Source organism: Papilio machaon, chromosome 5 (assembly GCF_912999745.1).
Source record: "Papilio machaon chromosome 5, ilPapMach1.1, whole genome shotgun sequence".
Classification (NCBI taxonomy): Eukaryota; Metazoa; Arthropoda; class Insecta; order Lepidoptera; family Papilionidae; genus Papilio; species Papilio machaon.
In genome coordinates, this window is record NC_059990.1 from 4,551,166 (window position 1) to 4,572,295 (window position 21,130).

The 21,130-nt window shown below is 35.1% G+C and overlaps 1 protein-coding gene across 1 annotated transcript in view; it reads right to left on the bottom strand.

The window, feature by feature from the left end:
- The window catches only part of LOC106708681 (LIM domain only protein 3), a 41,430-nt gene extending 23,955 nt beyond the window's left edge, over positions 1 to 17,475 (bottom strand). Inside the window, exon 1 of the mRNA XM_014500217.2 lies at positions 17,110 to 17,475. The gene's annotated coding sequence lies outside the window, so the exon portion shown is untranslated. The remainder of the gene's footprint in view (positions 1 to 17,109) is intronic.
- Between the last annotated feature and the right edge of the window lie 3,655 nt (positions 17,476 to 21,130).

A 21,130-nucleotide genomic window follows, 5' to 3' on the forward strand; every position in this document is an offset into this window, starting at 1 on the left:
TTAAAAGGAAAACTTATCACGCATAATTGACTGCAATAAGTTAAGTATAATTTAGTTGAATTTTTTCCAACATTTAATTTTAATCGACGATATACATGCTATTTCATAAATTTTATTAATAATGTTACAACTTTTTGAATGCGATAATTATGTAAGTTTTATTTCCTTTGCATTTAAAATTGTTTAAATTAAAATCGTTATAAACGATAAAAACAAAAAATAAAACTAATTACAACTTCATAGATCTTTCAATGTTGGCATTTATAATTTTTTAGTGATAATAAAAAAGTAACAAGCGCTTAATTAGGCGACTGGTTGTAGGATGGTAATCGTTATTTATTGACGATAAATTGTTATATTCATAGTGTTTGGAGCGGAAGACGCATAAATTGGACGTGCTAGTAGCCGTCTGACACCTGTGATTGCATTTACAATGCTAATTCCAGGCACAATATCTCGTCAACTGGCGGTGTCGCGCCTTGTTTTCGCAATCGGTTCGCGCCGCGCCGCACCCCGCATCACACCGAATCGCAGATAAAAAATATTTGGAAATTTACGATACCTCAATCCGCTTTCTACTCTTTAAATGGCGTTAACACATATAAAGTTCAAAGCTTTAAAATATTGTAATAAAAGTTATCGGCGCTAAGTCGCTGATAACCGTCTCGTATATGAAACGTGTTTTTTGTGTACTTTGAATATTTAATATCGTTATCTTTGTCACGATAATTGGTTCACAATTTGCATATGTTAAATGTTAAGAGCTTCAATATCTTGATCGTATTAAAATGTTAGTTTATAAAGATTACCGCTAAACTACCGTTATATCAGATCATAAAATTAAAATAACAAAATTAAGCTCTTACCAAAGTACGTTCGTTACGTCAAAGAGATAATATTCAATCTTCCAAGCTGCTTTCTTACCATTGAATATATAGACCGTATCTTAATTGATATTATGCATATGTTATATCGTTGAGATTACAAAAAGGAAACAAGAATCGCCCTGTTGAAATAAAAATTGATATCAAGTTCAAAAAGCACTCATATGACAAATTATAAAATTGATTTTATTTAATTTAAAAGTGACAATGATAAGATTTATTAAATAAAAAAAAATCTATTCAATCGTGTAGCTAATATGAAAACTAAGTCATTTTAATATTAACTTGTCTGACAGGTTACAATTCAGTTGACTAATACTGGCCGCTATGTACGAGTAAGATGATCGATGACAACTTGAAATTAATAAATGAAACGAAATCTGTGGGAGGTGGACTTACAGTGCGCGATAAGCCGCGGGACAGCCGGCCGAAATCCATTATCGACCAGTTAATTGTTAATTACTTTCTTCCATTACCGAACGAAAAACTCGGTGATTAACTTGGAATCGCTTTAACGAACACAATAGGGCCGCATTCAATTAAAAACCCTTGTTGAATGGCGACGACCAAGTCTTCAGAAAGCCGGAATCGACGCTGACTCAATCTCGTATACATGGAATAAGGAATTACTCGCGTGCGGCAAACTTTTTTAATTAAATATTCACCCGTTTCGTAATTAAGACGCGATTCAATCGTGCACAATAGAGTTTCGTGCGCCGCTTTCGAAAGAAATCGGAGACTGACTGAGTTTTCAATGGCGATACGACAGAAGATATCCGGATTGCATTCATTTTTCAAATACCCCCCTTGCTATTATGTTCATTCGGGATTGAATTAAATTGATTATTACGCAATACTGGACCCCCTTACACGTGTTGTATTATAATAAATTGAATGGACGTAATAGTAAATTAACAAAAAAGGAAATCTCTCTAACCAACTATCAATAGAGTCTGCAAAAATATTTCGTTGGTAATTTAAAAAAATATATTTTTTGCAGTTTGAAATCAACGGATGAATGGAAAACCCAAGTTACATAAATCTCAGCATAAGGTCTACTTAAACTTTTATGGATATCAATGTTAAAGATTAAATTTAAAAAGGTAATTTTATATTTATAAAAGTGCTGTCAATGCTCATTTAGGTGGTCGTTGTGAAGCTAATCCGAGGCGGCGCGGCGTGGCGGTGCTGCGGCGTAGCGTAACACCGTATAGTGCCGCATATGCCGCATTTGAGTGTAATTTAAATGCATGCACATTACTCGCACGCCGCGCTCTCGCACAATACTTTAATTTAATATAAATAGCTTCATTATTGAATGCTAGTTTCGTGGCCTCCGCAAGACTTTCAATTATAATTATACCATTGAACGTAATATAAACTTTGTTACTTTTATTGCGTTTGAATTAATCTAACGTATACTATTTAGACGCTAATAATACTAGAAAATTATAGAAAATATCTCTCTGTGTTGTAGCATATGTTGTAGTATAACAATATACCTATTACATACAAAACTGATGACAGACAATTATAAGTTTATAAGCATAATTAATAAACCTGTAATGTATAAGCAATTAAATTGTTTAAACTTTCGTGAGAAATTATAATAAATTAATTAAGAACGGCTTAACACACGTAGGTATGATTGGGTCGAGTCGCGTCTCGCACTGAAGATGGACGCCTGACTGGTCCGAAGCTAGTCGGTGCCGTCACCGGACGATCACACGTGAATTAAGCCGTTCTTAATTAATTTACTGTAACAAGCAATGAGAGACTCTACAAAAAAACAACATATTAACTTCAACCTTCGAATTTGAATTAATTTATCGACAGCATTAATACAAAGACATATCATTGAAGTTCGCGTAAGGCGAGCCTGAGCTATAAGAGCGTAATCTTTTAGACATTTAATTTAGTTTTAAAGGAATCGAGCTCATATTCCTTCCACAATTCTCGTTGTGATTACTTCACACCGTATAAATTTCAGGAACATCATCTGCAGAATTCCAATAGAGGACGCTGATGTCCAAACGCGTGATATATCACGTATCGGGCGCGCCGCTGTTTATGAGATATTTCATATCGTGCATAATTCTACGGCCATTAATCATAACTTCCGATATCAAAAAATGCCAAATCTCTTCATATTTTATGTATTAATAAGTCTACTAACAAAGTTTACATTAACATTTCAATAAATATTTATAATTTGCCTTGGTTTAACATTGATAGCAGAATCTGATTGATGTAAACTTGAAGTATAATGCAAAATAATTTTTTTTTTAAATTTATGTTTAAAATATCTTTGAAAATTAATAGATGAATGTAAATAGATACAAACTGATTTACACACGAAGTGTAAAAATAAAGATTTTATAAGACCGAAACGTGTTCGTACAATTTGAATACATGTTTACCTTAAACTCTGCTAACCATTTGTTATCTGAAAGAAGACGTGTAAATTGCACTTGTAAAACGTCGTCGGCCGCTAATGGCACCAACAAAATACTGCTATGTCGCTAAACTAATCAATTCTAGCAAAAAAAAAAAAAACTAACAACGATGTGCTTTTGGCACCTATGTGAAAATTGCTCGACAATAAAAGATTTAAAGTAAACACATTTGAGCTCGATTGTACGTGTGTACGACCTTAGCGCTTAGTGTCAAAAGGCTCCGGTTGTTAAGAGTTTGAAAGAAGATGGCCGTCTTCCTGTAGTCAGCGGATAAATTATTCTATTTCGATTCTCGGATGTAATGGCAGTGCGGTCGAAGGAAGTCTTTATAGCGCAAGTAGTGTCGCGGCCGAGCGGTTTGTTTGTGTAAGCCCCTATCCAGTTGAATAAAAAACTACATAATTATATCTCGCATTGCATTATTTCTAAAGGGGAACGTAGAACAAATTTACAATGCTAATCATTCGAGTTACAACAATATAAAGCCATAAAGAGCGACATTAACAACTACGTACTGCTCATTTACTGTATGTGAATTAAAATCGATCTTATATATTCTAGTCTAATTATTATTAGTAGAATTAAAATAAATTTCTAATCTAGTTTTTTTTCATATTTTTTGCTTTCGACTTAAGAATGTGTTACTACGACACTACTACGTGATATTTACTCTTTTCGTGACGTGTTAATATTTACATTTTCGTTTATGCGGCTGATGCCAAAAGGTTGGACGATCTACATGTGGCATTGCAGAGGTGTCTCTATAGCCTTAGAAGTTTTAGAATCTGAATAAAACGACTTCTATTGAGGTATTTTATATAATTCAAGAAACAAATCCGAACTGTTTTCACGGGAATTGTTTAAAAGCGGTTTATTGTTTCAGTGTAAGTGATGGAACATTATATGAATTGAATAAAATAGAAATAAATAGTACGCGAATGGAGTTCGGCGGATGGTGGAAGGGAAGGGTAGGGACGGAACCGGGCCGGCGGGAGCTCACTTGCTCCATAAACAGGCTTCCGTATTTTTCAATCAGAGAGCTGTCAAAGCATTCTGACACCCTCATCCCACCGGCTCGCACTCGCCGAATGCCGAAATTGGTTTTCTACATTCAATCCATACAAAGTTTAATGTTATTCGTTTGCGATATCACCGGGATGCCGCCGATGTTTACCGACGCGCCAAATCATATTGGATTTGCAAACTTTTGTTTGTGGACTTTATTTCATTTCACTGTTAGTTCAGGCCGAGAGAATGTAATTTTAGATTTTGTCCTCCCGGCAACGTTTTGAATAACATGTCCCTCCACTGTGTTATTATATCCAATTTTGATCATACAAACTTTATTTATCTTTCATATCATATAATGTTAAAACAATAATAAAATGGTTTTAACATGAAATTAAAATTAATTATAACATGTTTGTAGGAAATCAAACAACTTTATATTTTTATTGGAATTGCACACCTGGAGTGTGATTTACAAATTAACATTACCGGAAATCTACAAAAGCTTGGCGAGAGCGGAGAGCGTGGTGCGTCCGCGGGCGTTTATAAATTGAAGGGACGCTACCTGCGGCTTAATACACCGCTGTTTCCGGTTCATTTCCGTGCGGCTCGCGCGGCGCCGGATATTGCTTTTAAGGTTGCGCCGCACGCCAGCCTCACTAGTCACTAAACCCGCTCATTGCTCGCCCGCCGCTCCGCTCCGCTACCCGCTATCACGCGCAACCCGCAAATACACACGGTTCACCAGATACTAATTTCTATTTGTGTGACAATTGAAAACATTTCTTCTAAACAAACAAAATCGTTTACCCTATCTATTAACGTTTGTTTTTGAAGTAACGAATGTACGTTTTGAAGTTCGTTATCCGGAAATTCTATTTGTTCTATTGATTTACAATATTTTTATTCAAACACAGATATAAAGGGGGGAAAATAATAGTTAAAAATTTTAACCTAAAACACGTTAGAAGTGGCTGAGTTAATCGGGTTTTGTTACTACGAAGCTGATTTCAGAGCAGACGTAATTACTTATTATTTTATAAATAATTACTACAAAATTTTCCCTTCGTACTGTATGTATTCTGTATACTGTAAATTAAGCGTAACAGTCCCTAGTCTCCGGGGTGGTCATAAATATAATTAAACAAATAGCAGCTGCATAAGAATCATCTTGTACGGCTGCCTTGATGCCTTGTAATAAATGTAATAAACAGAAACCCGATCCGTTGCCGCGGCACCGGAAATTAAATTTTCTTTAAGCTTTAACGTTAATTAAGCAGCGGCACGCGAATGCACACATTGCCCTCGCCAGCGCCAGAGGAGACTACACTCCTCCAAACTATGTAATTTGCATACGTTTTAATTACGTATAGATTGGCCTAAATAATATACACAACAGTTATACGCGTGTATAATTGAGTCATTGTACCATTTCATTTATTCATTGAATATACAAGGAACTATGTAAAATGAAAAAAAAAAATGCTTTAGTTTCGTTTCTTGCTTCTTCCGTCTTATTTATATCGTCATCTATCTATCGTCTTAGTTAATGATGTTTCGTACCAAAAGGCAAATACAGAATTGTAATTCAGTTCGTATCTGGATTCCATATATCTATAATAGTTTGTGTAACCTAAATTGAATATTTTGAGAGCGTCGGTGGCTCAGGGGTTAAGCACTTGACTTGCAATCTGCAGGTCCTGGGTTCGAATCCCGCCATGTACCGTGATTTTCGATTTTTGGTTTACATATGTACATTTATCCGACGTTTTTACGGTGAAGGGAAACAGGTTATGCAACCTGCACATATCTGAGAAGAAATTCAATGATATGTGTGAAGTCAACCAACCCGCACTGGGCCAGCGTGGTTATCTATGGACTATGACCTAGTCACCACTAACTAGGTGAGGCTCCGAGCCCCTCGGTGGGGTCGTATAGTGCTGATGATGATGAATTTCAATATTAAAATATTTTTATGGAAACACTACAACAAATTTAGACCCCCCTTCTGCCGTTTGATAATGAACAGACAATTTGAAATCGAACCGACGTGATGACGTTCACTTTACTCGTCGTTTATAATTAAATACGAATATAGGAATTACGCTTGACTCGACCTTTTATGGAATATTCTATATGCAAACATTTGTATTGATACTTATTGATAAAATATTTTATTTAAATAATGTACTTTATAACTCGATGGATTTAATTAGTAAGTTATTATGTAAATTTGAAATTAACGGATACAAGCAAATAGGCAAAAAACATTGTTAGACCGTTGTTTAAAGTCTAGAAATAGAATAGGGGTAACACTGATCATCTGTATACAAATGAAAGTCAAAATATTTACTACACGAGCATAATAATATTAAATTCATGTTTTAGCAGCGGAAATCTAAAATAATAGTTACACAAAAAAGCAAGTTGACAAAAAAGGCACATGGTTTATATTAAAATGCTAGAAACGTGCAGTGCTCCGTATAATGATGGCCATATGTTTTTTTTTTTTAGTATTTACGACATATAAATATGGTAATAGGCAAAACCTTTTAAAACTGTTTCATGCTTCGTCATGCGGTTTCAATTAGTACGATTTTTTTATATAAATGTCATTGTTTATTCCCCAGAGTGCTTTAAGGAATTTACCAATAGTATTTACCATATATGATTTAAAACATGTGAGTCAAAAAATGGAGGACGATTTAAGATTGAAAAAAGCATCTAATATTATAAATGCGAATGTATAGATGGATGGATGGATGTTTGTTTGAAGGTATCTCCGGATCGGCTCAACGGATGTTGATGAAATTTGGCACAGATGTAGAACATAGTCTGAAAGAACACATAGGGTACTTATAAAGTTTTTTTTTTTTAATTCCGTGCGCACAAAATCGCGGGCGACAGCTAGTTATTTATAAACAAAATGTCCGTTGATGTTGTTCGTATGCATGCACTTAATCTAATCAATCTAGAAGTAATTATCCCGTAAAAACGGTATTACTAAAAGTGATTAACCCGATATAATTAAAATTCATTATAATTATCAGCAGATCTAGTGCACGAAGTCAACAGGGTCGTTTTATCGTCCGCACTGATTCTACTGTTTCATTAAAACTGTTCCATTACTTTAAGTAGATTTCGATGTTTGTGTCAAATGTTGGTGCGATAAAACACCCATTTATTATAATAATACACACTCAATCTTTCGGAGCGCAGGTCGAGCGATGTTTTAGATAAACTAATTAAATATATTTAATATTTATTGTTACTTTTAATTTTGTACTATGTCTACTATTTATCAAATGTCCAGGAATACTGCATAACTCTAAAAAAATATATTATACCTTGAATCATTGTTCATTCATTTTACATGTTTTTATTTAAACCTCGTCAATGATTACCGTTTATTGAAATTATCTTCATCACCCTGGCCTTATCCCATTCACGTGGAGTCAGTGCACAAGATTTTATAAACCTTAAGTTTTAGCTTAAATGTTTACGGCCAGCGTTTCTTGAAATTAATCAACACTAATTCCCATACAAATAAAAATACAAATGCGGGGAAGCAAGAAATTTTATACGAATTTAATTCGAAACATTTTTAAGAAGCTTTGTCAAAAGTCTTTTTTATGATACACGCACGTGGTACTTTTGTAATGTTACCATAATTCGCATACTTCATTTTATCTGATTTTAAATCCACGTTCTTAAACATTAACGATTGTATTTTCTCTCTATTTTAGTACTCTTTATATATATATATTATATTTAATTTCATCAGTTAATTTCTACTCATTTATAAACTATGAGTTAACCGAATTTACGTTTCATTAACTCGATTCTGACTGTTCTAAAAGACAATTTAGACGAACTTTAAGTCTAGATTGCGAAGGAAAATCCAAGTAAATGTTACCTCACTAAAACCAATTACACACAGAGCTAACACTTTCTAGCAGGAAAATAATGCGATCGTTTTCATTCAATAAAACTGTACGTCTAGAAACTTAAGTCGTAGATTTGAACGCGATCGCAATAGCTGGCTGTATTCCGAAAAATTAGGTTTTATAGGCACCTTAGAGATATATAACCTTCTATGAGTTTTAAACGATACTCAAATCCAATGAAACTTGTTACATTTAGCCAATTCTTTTTCTATCTACGCGATTTTCAGTAACAATAAAATTTTATTTATTTATTTAGGACCATGAGTATACAGTTTTTGAATAGAAAAGGTAGAGGTAGAGAGGTAGGTTTTGAATTTTGAAAATAAAATATTACCTTAAAAATTATTATATCAACCGTAGGTTTCCAAGACTAACATCTCCGTATAAAACATATTGTTATATCTGTTTTGTTAAAGATAATGACAGGATTGACGATATACTCGTATATACAGAAATGTAGGTTTCAGAAACCCACGGTAAGCTATGTAAAAATTAGAGTAGCCTATATATTAGTTGTTTAAATAAATTGAGCAATTCACCAAGATTTGAATTTAATACCGGTAATATTAAGTCGATTACCAAAACCCTTCACATTCGCTTTATAATTAAGACACATTTAATATAATCATGACGAAGCATTGATCTTTCCGTCACAGTTCATAAAAGGTGTAACATTACTGTGGGTTTCGACTACCAAATCCGTATACAAATATATTGTTGTCTCAGTTATTTTAAAGAGGATGTAAGGGATGTCAATATGTTTTATGAATGTTTTTCAGCAATGGAAACATGCGGTAACAACATACACACACGTACATGTCCTGGAAATTAATATTCCGATACTTGACATTTCACTGTTCGTGTTTATGCAAAGATAGACGTCACTCCGCGACTCCGTCCCCGCGGAATTAAAAAAAAAGTAATAAGAAGCCTCTATGTTCTTCCAGACTATGTTCTACATCTGTGCCAATTTGCATCAAGATCTTAGTCGTTCGTCGTTTAGTCGTTCCGGAGATACATTCAAACAAAAATCCATCCATCTAAACATTCGCATTTATAATATTAGTAAGATAACGTAACACATCTAATAACAGATAAGTTTATTATAATAAACTTTAAGTAAACACAATTAGTTGATATATCTAATCACTTACACGTGTTTTCCATTTGCTGTTAGAGCTCCTAAAGAAAACGCTAAAGTAGCAATTTAAATTAGTAAAAAATAACATTTGCTAATTTTTTACGCACCTGTACTGTCCACAATTAATGCAAGTAAAAATGTTTTTGATACTTAATAAAAATATTATAAAGCAGAATGTTACAATGATGTCTTAAACTTAATAGTCTATCCACCGAATAAAACCCAACGATCCCTCTTAATACGATAATGTAGCTCTATCTTTCGTCTGCAGTCACATACACGACCCTCGTGTGCTAATTGAATTTAAGGAATAAAATCCAATCGCCCCGATTCTTTATTATTCAAGATCCAATTTGGATAAGGTCTGATCGGTCGCGGGGCGCGGGGGAGAGGGGCAGTCGAGAATAAAATTGGATTTGTCACTCAAAACATAAGGCAGCCTTTAAGTTTAATAAGAAAGTATTGTATGGCTTATGGAACGAATCTGACGCATAATATCAGGCTAATAAATCCATTAGTGTCAGTGCTAAGAATAAATTCTATTTAAATTTCTTTAAAAGATTTTACGCATAATGTTTTTGACCTTGTAAACTTAAAGTAAATGCTTGTAAGTAATTGCTTCTTTATTTAGACAAAGTCCTTAATATGACATTGTATGAGTCTAAAGATATGTTTATGAGTTTTAAAAATATAAATTAAATTGACCCTAAATAAAGAATTGAACCCGGAACCATTAGAATGGCTAACCTAGATATTTCCGATAAACTATGTAGTAACAATATTTTATTATGACACAATACTCGACAAATGTCTTAAATTGAGATGTCAAAACAAAATGATCACATTAATTAGCTTGATAACCTTAAATATATGAGTAATTAATTATTATTGTTAATTATCAGTATATGTAGCTACTCCTTAATATCTGTCTCATTTATTTAATAAACAAATACATGATTGTTGTATTTACTGATAAAATCTAAAAGCGGAGGCGTTTGTTGTAAAGGTGATAGTGTAATGGACTTCTAATATACATCGATATCACATTACGGTTATCTTAATGAAAAGAAAGAACATCGCAGAAACGAACATAGCAACTTATCGCTACTTATCTATGAATTTTGTGTAAGAGTTCATTGTCAGTAGCTTTAACTATGATTCAGAAGTTATCTTCATTAATGTGTGAACATAACAACGTGCCCAATTTAAATCAGTTGTCTCCTAGTGACAAAACTGAACTTTAAAGTGAACCTCACTAACCAATGTTTTAATTGATCACAATTCTTGAAGATGAAGTTCTAACTTTTGCTTGTGAAACTACAGTTATTGTTCATAGACATCGAGATTACTTTCTTTCCAAAAAGTGGATTAAAAAGTAAATGTGTTGCGATAGTATTTTCGGCATATTTTGTGATGTATTTATGCAACAGTCAACAGCCATGTAAGCGGGTGTCGCTAACGAACAATTGAAGGAGGCAGCGCGTCTTGCATCTGTTCTGTGTACACTGCAGCTCGAGCAGCTGAAACAAAAGCATCGCGAGGCGCTGCGCTGCGCCCTCGAGAGCGCAGTAACGACGACGTCACCCTCCTGCAGCCCTTTGCGCCATAATTGTTACTTCTCACGTAGTTCGTTAGTATGCATATTCAACAACCTACGCCTGGGCTTTTGTGATACATATATGGGTATATAAAAACCAAATGCAGAACATTATATTGTATATTGTACAGAATTATATTGCATTTGGTCTGGACTCGAGAAAAGGTGAAATTCAACATTCTAAGTAAATTAGTATAATGAGAAGTTAATTTTTTTATCGTAGCCATCTACAACACAGTTTTTAATTGAGGTAAACAGTTCACACGACAAGAGAGACTGTACAATGAGAACAATACGCTCGAAACAATTACGAACGAGTCGGAATGTACAGAGAGTGCATATAATTGGCTAACTGAGAAGACATGAAAAGCGCCAAATCAAAGAGCGTATTTACTCAGCGCTAATTACAGCTCTCGGATCGCGTTCAAACGTTTGACTCACGATGTCACGATGCGGTGCGAGTGTGAGGTGACAGGGGACAGGCGATAAGCTACAGGCGAATGTTGCTTAGTCCGCTTTAGTGGTTACAAGTGAATGTCGTATTCATTACACAGCTCTATAAAGTCTCTTTACAGTCGGTATCTTTCGAAAGTTGTCCTTGGTTTTGAAATTTATAAAACTACACATAAACAAACAATAAATGCCTTACCTTTGTATTTTTGTATAGTATCTGATTTTGTAATCTTTAAAATCACATCAATAATAACTCGCAACAATTGTTGTATGTTTTTCTGTTACTTTCTCCGATTATTATGGATATTTATGGAAACGCAATAAAAATGATAGCTTCTTTTGTTTTTTTTTTCATACTATAAAAACTATAAATACTCTATCTAATCACATGAAAACGCATGTTTACAGCAAAATTGATAGGTAAACAGGAGTGAAGTGACGTGATCATAGAAGGCTCGGAAATTAAATAGCCGCTCATATCCGTTGGCTGGCGGTGCAACTAACGCTACCCAGCAGCGGCGGTAGAACGCACCGCACACAACTGATGTCACTTGTATAGCGAGGAAACTGTTTGCACAAAATAACTTTTATAAACACATGTGTAAATAACAATGACAAAAGTACTTAATACTAATTAACTCGACTGACTGTATTCTTTAACTCTTACAGCGACAAGAGTTAGCGTGTCCCTTAGTGCAGTTTTAATTCGAAAAATCTACACTAAATGTAGCTGATAGTTAGCATTAAATAATATTCTGTAGGAAGAAAATATAAATTGAATAACACTACAAACTTCAAAATCTGTCAAAAACTTTAGGCTAAATGAGGTTACTATATATTTATTATACGGGATGTCCGAGAAACACGTGTACCTATACGAAGTACCACAGATTCCTTGGTCACATATATGACAATTCAACCCAACTCTATCTCTCTATCTAAAGTTGCTTCGTATGGGCGCTGGAAGGCTTTAAAGGTAAAAAATTATTTTACATTTATTCACACGACATCTATGATCGATTTTTTAATTAAAATAGCTTTATGTGCTTTTTCGCCACATTAACTTTAACTGTGTCAAATTTCTCAGATATTTTTTTTTAGTTCATCCGTTCCCGCAATTAAAAAAGGAGGAAAAAAGTTTTCGCTTTGCTTATTAATATGTATAATGATTGTCAAAATTATGAAATGTAAATAATAATAATTTTAATTATTTTGTTTTCTCTACATATTTATGACCATCATAAATGCATATTACCGATTAATTATTGTGTCTTATCTTAAGATGTGATTAACCTACTGTTTACATACAATATCTGTCCCGCGGTCACGCTCGCCGCGCGTGCTCCGCGGATCAACATTGCCACGCAATCACAAAAAATGTTTCATTTATGTTTGTACAATTAACTATCTATTTACAAATTACATTAAGATATATCCACAATTGATTGATAGGGTTATTTATTACAGACAAAAAAAAACGAATTATAGCAATTAATTTTTTTAATTGAACAGAAAAAAATAATAATTTACATATTCGATTTATCTTGATAATAGAATTCCTAATCTAATTTCCGGCTTACAGGTTAATCCAAATTACATTGCACTGACAGCTGTCAAAATGAGCTTATTGGCAATTATGTAAGTTGTAATTGTGTTACCATTTACATCACTACAACCTGCACTGTTTTGATTAAAGTATGTTTTTTTAGATAGTGAGTAATGATGGGTTAAGATTAATAATCACTGAAGTAGACTGTTTTGTAAAATTATCTAATTTGTTTTTTCACGTAACGTGACTGTAACAATTGCGTTTAAGGGATTGAGATAGGAGCAGGTGTAGTCGAGAAGTCGGACCCTATTATACGTAATGACGATGAGTAAACATTTTAGAGAAAAGTGCTCCTGTTAGTGTATCCGAGCCAATTAGAAGTGTTAGGGGGGTGGCGAGCGCCCGTCCTCCGCCCGAGCCCCTAGCCCCGCGCACCTCCCCCTGGGCTCCAATTAAACTCGCGCTCGCTACAGACGATGTACTATCGCCACCGGAACCCACCTAAACGTTATTGTACAAGCCACTTCTAAATAAACCTCCATTTTTTACATTGCCGCGTATAACAATGGAATCATGTCAGACGATGCGAGAACCCCCTCCCTTCCCTTGCCGTTCGTTCTCTGAAACTATTGAGTTGTTAATTAAATTCACGCAAATTTATTGCCCTCTCCAAAGCGAGAAATTTTCGCCGCTAAAGCTACGGTATAGAGGCGAATTTTCTATAAATCATGCATAGTTATCTGAATCAATGTAACTTGTTGTTTAATTACAACAATAGTGGCCCCTAATGAGAGTTTGCGCTAATAAGCGCTGCAGAATGTAATCAACGTGCCTCGTTGGTCTAATGAGGCGAGTTCCAGGCAAAAACTAGCAAAGTCAACGTTTTACTGAAGATTAATTAGGTGTTCTGCCTATAAAGAGATTGTACCGGAAAGCTTGCTTCTGACTCGACATGGATTAACATATTTCTTATAAGGCGCTCGCAGGAAAAAACATTCCCTATGCGAGCGTCGTGTACCGCTCGCAGCTCGCGGCTTGAGAATCGAGCGGTCGGGCGCCAACGATCCTCATTCAAACAACTCCTATTGACAACGGGCCACGCGGACTTGTAAGCGTCGTTAACTTAAATAAGCACGTTTGATTACGTCGTAGCTAGCTACCCCATTAAAACTTAACGAGGGCCAACCCCGGGGAAAATAACTAACCCAATTTCCCTTTGCCGGGGAAATCATTAAAAGTCTTAAAAGGGTCTTTTCATATATTTTTTAACCCGGGGCGTACGTGCAAATAAACACATTTTTACATACTCGAACAAACAATTCTCGTAACGAGGCGGGAGGGTAACGAGCGGAGGTGTCCGGCGCTCGCCGCCGCCGCGCCGCGCTAATTGGAAGGATATGCCCGGAAATGTGTCTCGTTACGTAGCCGTAGCCCGCCCGCCCGGGCCTTCCCGGCCTGCCCCGGCTCACCGCCGACACCTCTGATTTATTGCTGCCTATACATTCAAATTGACAGCGTCGAAACGCGCCGCGAAACGCTATCACGATCTAATGCGACCTAATGCCGACCGCGCGATAAACAATACGCCTCCTTGTGGCGGCGGAATTCGTGCTTCGTGCGCACCGTCGCTGCTGACCTTTACTTTCGTGAAAACAGTTATCGGTGCAACAATCGTTCCGACACTTACAGCTAAGGCAAATGCATACTTAAAGCTATAAAATAAACCTTAACTTATTAGTATCAATATGAATTCTAATTGTGGGGAAAAATAGTAAATATTTTTACGATGTGGTCAGCCCGAAGCTATCATAAAATTATTGATAGCAATCTAAAGATAACTATTAGAAAATTACTTCAGAAGCATTTGGTTGATACTATCAAATTAAATTGCACTACCTTCAAATAGTAATAGTATCTTTATTGATCAATAAACCGCGCGCGCTCTTTCAGTAATTAAATTAATTACAAGATTTGCCAATTAGCTGAAATGTTTGCGTTCACTGTTTTAATTAATGAATATGTGTCGTATTAGGTTCGGATACAATCTGAATCGAGGCCCGTCGGTAATTACCGACGTCTACAAAATCCATCGAATTCAACGTAATCGCTGAGAATATTACGGCAGTGAACTTAATTGTTCCCGACTTAATTAATTAAGCTTTTGTTTGAAACTAACAGCGAAGTGTAGAGTTGGCAATTCTAAATTGGATCTTGTAATTACCTTACCCTCCCCCCACCCCTTGTACAGACACTGTCTACTTTCAATTATGGGCGAAGCTTAGTTAATAGAATCAATTATAATTGGGAGAGACAATGCGAAGCCTGTTCTCATACCTTAATTATGAAACGTTAATTAGTTTGCTCCGCGAATATAGCACGTATTAAGGCAATTTTAAGAACTAATTATGTGCTGATGATCCGAACAGCTATTGTGATTACATACTTAATTAATTATAAACTCGTTTGGTAATTTTTTTAATTATTACATACATGTATTCTTAAATCAAATGTAGATAATTTTTTTTCAAAGTCAAAGATGAAATCTTTTTATACTTTACTTTACTTTTTAAAATTATCGCAATTATGCATTTTTACTCATGTAATGCAGTTTATTGGTAAGGAGTTGTTTTATTAATAGTTACAGAAAAAATAAATCTACCAATCTGCTCTCTATGTTAATGTGGTCGTCATATAATGAAACAAAAATTTATTAATTTAGTAACTTAGTGAAAATAAATTATAGACTTTATTATATTATAGAAAAATTATAAATATGTAAGTTATATGTTCTTATTATATTTGCAATTAAAGTTGTTATTAATCTTGTTAATTCACCACTTATTATATTTTTTTCTCTCTGACGTATTTTAATTTATAACCAGCCAGTTATTACTTTGTTTATATGTTGCTACGATAAGAAAATCCCAGTACAGTTTTAATTAAAAGTTCTTATCTCCAATTGCTTAATTACGTGCAATATTAAATAAACTTAGTGGCCACGTGATGACTTTTAAAAGGGAACAACGACCTCATAACGTTGAATTAATCGTGACTATAATAGTTAATTATAATATTTACTTATTCATAATATTACCTACGCATTTAATTATATTATATCGTACTGAATGAATTCACGATTCAGAATATATATTTATTTTGAAAAAAATGTAATTTTAAAATGTAATAAAAACTATCATATAAACCCAAAAACATTTATTAATTTAAATGATGTAAAAATTTAAAATGCTCACATTGACATCCGGTAACATAACATAACTTATGTACATAAGTTTTATAAAATTATAATTTAAGTTTATTTTAATTTTGGCTTTGATACGTTGTTAGTGAGGACAAAGTACATAATTATCGATAAATTTGTGAGCCGTAGACGGACGCCTTCAAGACCTTTGACTTTAATTAAGACACAATAATTAAAATAACAAGCGAGCGCCGTAACTCATTATGCGGAATCGTGTGGCCGCATACGATGTCGTTAATACATGTACCTACAGTTTTGTGACTTTTTTATAAATAAAAGGCAAACTACCAATAAATTTAGTGGCCATGGTTTAATTAAGGTAAACTGAACAAACAATATTGCAAATCAAGCAATCATAACTTTGCTTAATAGTTTTTTTAAGTCTTGTTTTACAAGTTCATAGAAATTGTGTTTTTTTTTTTTATATTTTGGCGTTTCTAGGATACAAAAAATAATGAAATACTAAAAATAATTCAGAGCAATGTAATAGTAGTATTCAGTAATAAAAAATAAAATTATATTATTAATACTTAAATTTATTTATACATTACTTATATATATTTTTATTACTTAAAATAATTATTTTATTTTATTATATAATCTATAATAATCATAATTTTTATATAATACGTTTTATTCCTTTTGTTTTTATTTATATAAACGGTATTATTTAGAAAATAAGGTTTAAATTAATAAGGAATAAAATATAAATAAAATTAATATTCGTAGATACGAACATTAATTTTAAGCTTACGCACTTATTTATAAAGTTTAAATACCATTGTTTATAATAGAAAAACTGTTAATAAACTTACCAATTATAGGAAAACTCCTTGCCGTCCAAGACAAACACTACAGATAAATCTCTCAGAAAACTTGTCTTTACACTAAACACAGAAATGTTTTTAATGGGCACACAACTAAATTTTCTTGTCCACTTCAATTGTCACTTTCAGCAGGATTTACGGCTGTAATCGCTTCTAAATAACAACAGACTTAACAATGTAGTTTTTTTTTAATGAAAGAAATGAAAATAATGTCAATAATAGAATGAAAATTAAAGAATAACTATTTTGTGAACGGTGTCAAACGATGAATCGTTTCAATATATGGAAAGATATTGAAATCGAGTAAAGTTTGCGTATCCAAGAGACAGCGCGAACGCGTGCACACCAAGTGGAAGCTCGCGGCGGAATGAGCCGACGAACGACGACTGCAGCCGCGGAGCTTGGAGCCGAGGGCGGGCGCCCGAACACGGGGTGAAACGGAACAACACTCTAATATAATGATGGGCTCGGAACACTAATGCTCTAATTGGAATAGTACTCGCGCTGTACTAGAAAAAGGTCCAATCTTCAAATTGGCCGCGCTTCGTTGAATCAGCTATCGAAGTCAATCAGAATTATATAGGAATCGTTAAAAAAAATTCGATCGATTTTGTGTCACGTCGCACTACATTAGGTAAGAAATATCAAAAACTCTTTCCCGGTAGTGGATTCCGGCCTGAATTCAATTCCGCCCCGTTCCTCCGCACCCCTTTCGGAAACCAATCTTCTTTACATTCCCTCGCCGACAAATTTATATTCCTTCTTGCGTCCTCCCCTCTGGGAGCGGACCGTCCGGTTGGGCCGCGAACGTCGCAGTTCCGTGCATGCGGTGTTAACCACTGGCTAGTAAATGGTAACGTCGCGGTCAACGGATTAGGAAAGAATCGCGAGGCGCGTGATGCGATGATCATGCACCGACGTCGAGAATTTAATTTGCAGAGTCCGCCCCCCGGCCCCCGGCGCCATTGTCCGCTCAGTATTTCATTACGGCTGGAGCTTTTCTATTAATAAATCACTCTTCGCCTGCGCGGTTTAATTACGCGCCGGATCCGGCGAGGCCGACGTCTGATTACACTTTCATCGAACATCTAATTAGGAGTGCAGGCGGTGAGACCCGGCGCGGCGTTAGGATTGCAAGGGAACGTATGTATTCTTTGTTCTGCAGATATTACGGCCAGCCGCTATTGCTGCGTGCCCGCCTGCCGACCAAAGTTCGGAATGAACGAACTTTGATTAAAACCGACCGCCTACATTACTCCAGACTTAACATCATCCTCGTTTTATTACTGAAACAAAACCTCTTTAAATTTTAAATTAAATTAAATGCCATATAAAGCAATAGAATGTTACAACTTTGTTTAATATCTGATAGAATAAAATTAAACAGTGTATAACTGCTGTGTACTGTCATACTAAAAGAAAGGAATATTCGCCTTTTTTATAGAACAAAAAGAAAGACCTACCTATAAGTTATAAATTATGTACTTGTCTAAAAGGGTATCATTTTAATTCAATTCCAAATCTGATTTTATCAAAGCTGTATCTGTAATAAATCTACGTGAACGTTATTAAAATCACTGATCATAATTTATTGGTAGATAGCATAGATAGTGTTGTTTATAGTATTCGGACGGAATCCATTTGCCGCGTGGCCGCGCACTGTTGACAACCCTACATTGTTGCTCAAACCCCATTAATGGAACCCTAATGGCGTTTCCTTTTGAAGGACAAGCGCCATAATTAGTGGTTTTCAAAACCGAGTGCCGTGACGACATAACAGATTCCATCAGCCCATCTGAACACTGTCTCAAGGGTATATAAGAAAACTATTGTTGATGTTGTAGTTAAACAGTTAGTTTATTAATCTCTTAGTGAGAATTTCTATCTGTGAAATTCTTTATGGAAAATGTGCAAATGTCAGATTCTACACCTAACAGCATTTACTGGTCTACTATAACAAATAGGAACATAGGGCATTTCTATTCTAAACTAAGTTATAACAATTATTTAGCTATTTTATTTTATACTACCCGCACATATAATACATGTTTATGTTTATGTAGTATATAATAGTATAATAATTAAATTTCTATTCTATTTGAAAATTTATCTGTCTGTTTTCCATATGCGAAAGATGAAGCTATAAAAGATACGGTCATCGGCTACTTTGATGAAAACAAAGCATGGTCAAGCCGAAGATCTATTGAAGTGAGAAAGTGAGTCGAGTGCAGCTAGCGAGTGAGTCGGTCGGTTCGCCTTACCGACTCAAGACCTTTTTTAATTTCCTGGAGGGGTGCGGGCGGCAGGCGCCGGGCGGCGGGTGCGGACTCGGGAGCGCGGAAAGCGGGTAGCGGGCAGCGGGCCCGTTTAACTTATTGCCACGGTTAACGAGAATACGCCGCTGTGTGCTGGCGAAATTGAAGGATTTACTTCGCGTCCCTCCTTTATTAAACGTATTGCACACACCGACGCCCCGTGTGTGCGTGCCCAACTACATACACGCATGGCGAAATTACATTTCACATGACTCGTAATAACAAGGGTGGGCGTAAATCACGGGCATTATTAGTTTCTCCCGTTACTCATGCCATTTGTCACCTACGAAAAGGTGTTGTACATACATCATTAAAAAGTACCTACAACATTAACTAGTTGTCTATCGACAGTTGAACTAATGATCCTTAACATAACTTAACCATCACACACATTAAATCTCTCACAAGGAAGGGCGGCTAAAGTTTACAGCCACAAGATGTCTTAAACAATAAAGATCTAGCCTCTTATCAAGCAAACCATCGACATAGAAACATTTCATCAATTTCGTAATACGACAATTGTATCAAAATCAATAATGCCTTATCGAATAATGGAAAGAAGAAACAACCAATAGTATAATACAAACAGTATTACAGGGTGTAAGCTGTCCCGCAGTCCGCAGCGCGGCGGACTTCCTGCAAGCTAAGCGTATCGCTTAAAGTTTCGCAATATACGCGCACAGAGCCCGTCCTTTATTAAAAACTATTCTCACATTTTTAATTAAAACTTGTGTTCCCCCACTAAAACTTTATTTAAGCAATAAAGGCTGTGCAATTAGCGGCTCTGTCCCCGCCGGCGACTTTACCTACTTTTCCTCGGCTTTAATGAGTGTTTTTTAATAAAGCCCGAGACTGCTGCAAGTTTATTAATTTAGTTTAACTCGTGTCACGCGGACCTCCACCGCTACCCACTCCCCGCTCCCCGCTACCCGATACCCGCGCACACCATACCCACACTTTTTATTATATCTTAAATCACTTCAGCTTACACGTAAAACCATTTAATTAAGCCGATATAAAATGTCGTTATGTGACATTGCAGTCCCACTAAAATTCTTGCCATATTGAAAATAAACTTAATTTAATCACAATATAATCGAGTGTGGCAATGAATACGCAATGTACTTATAGCCAATTTAAATGCTTGACCTGTTTACATTTCCATATGAGGGGAAAAAAAGAAAATGAGTCAATTTTGAAACTCGATTAAACATTTCTGAATTAACCGACGGTAGTAGAACCTGTTGTTGATAATTTCCTTTAAAATTTAAATGGCAATGAGACTCGATCAAAAAATGAGCGCTCGACAGTTTTGAGAAATTTAATATAATTGCTTTTTAAATTATAAATGATCGGAAATTTAATAAGAAGTAAGAAATAACATGTATTTTTTCAACCGAAGTTGGTAATATAAAAAAAATATGCATAATTACATTTGTCTCGTAGGGTTTCTGGTTTGTACCTTTAATTTGGAAAATTGTAGAAAACATTTAAATGTACTGTCATCTCAATTAAACTTTTATTATGCCTATTGATTATGTCTAGTTTCCCCTGAATTATGAAATCGATATTATCAAAAAGTTTGGCAACACATCATGAGAGCGAAGTGAAGATCGTTGTTGGAGTGCGAAGTAAAAGCTTGAATGACGTGGGGAACGGTTGCAGACGGGCCCCCGCCAAGTGTTCCGGCCATA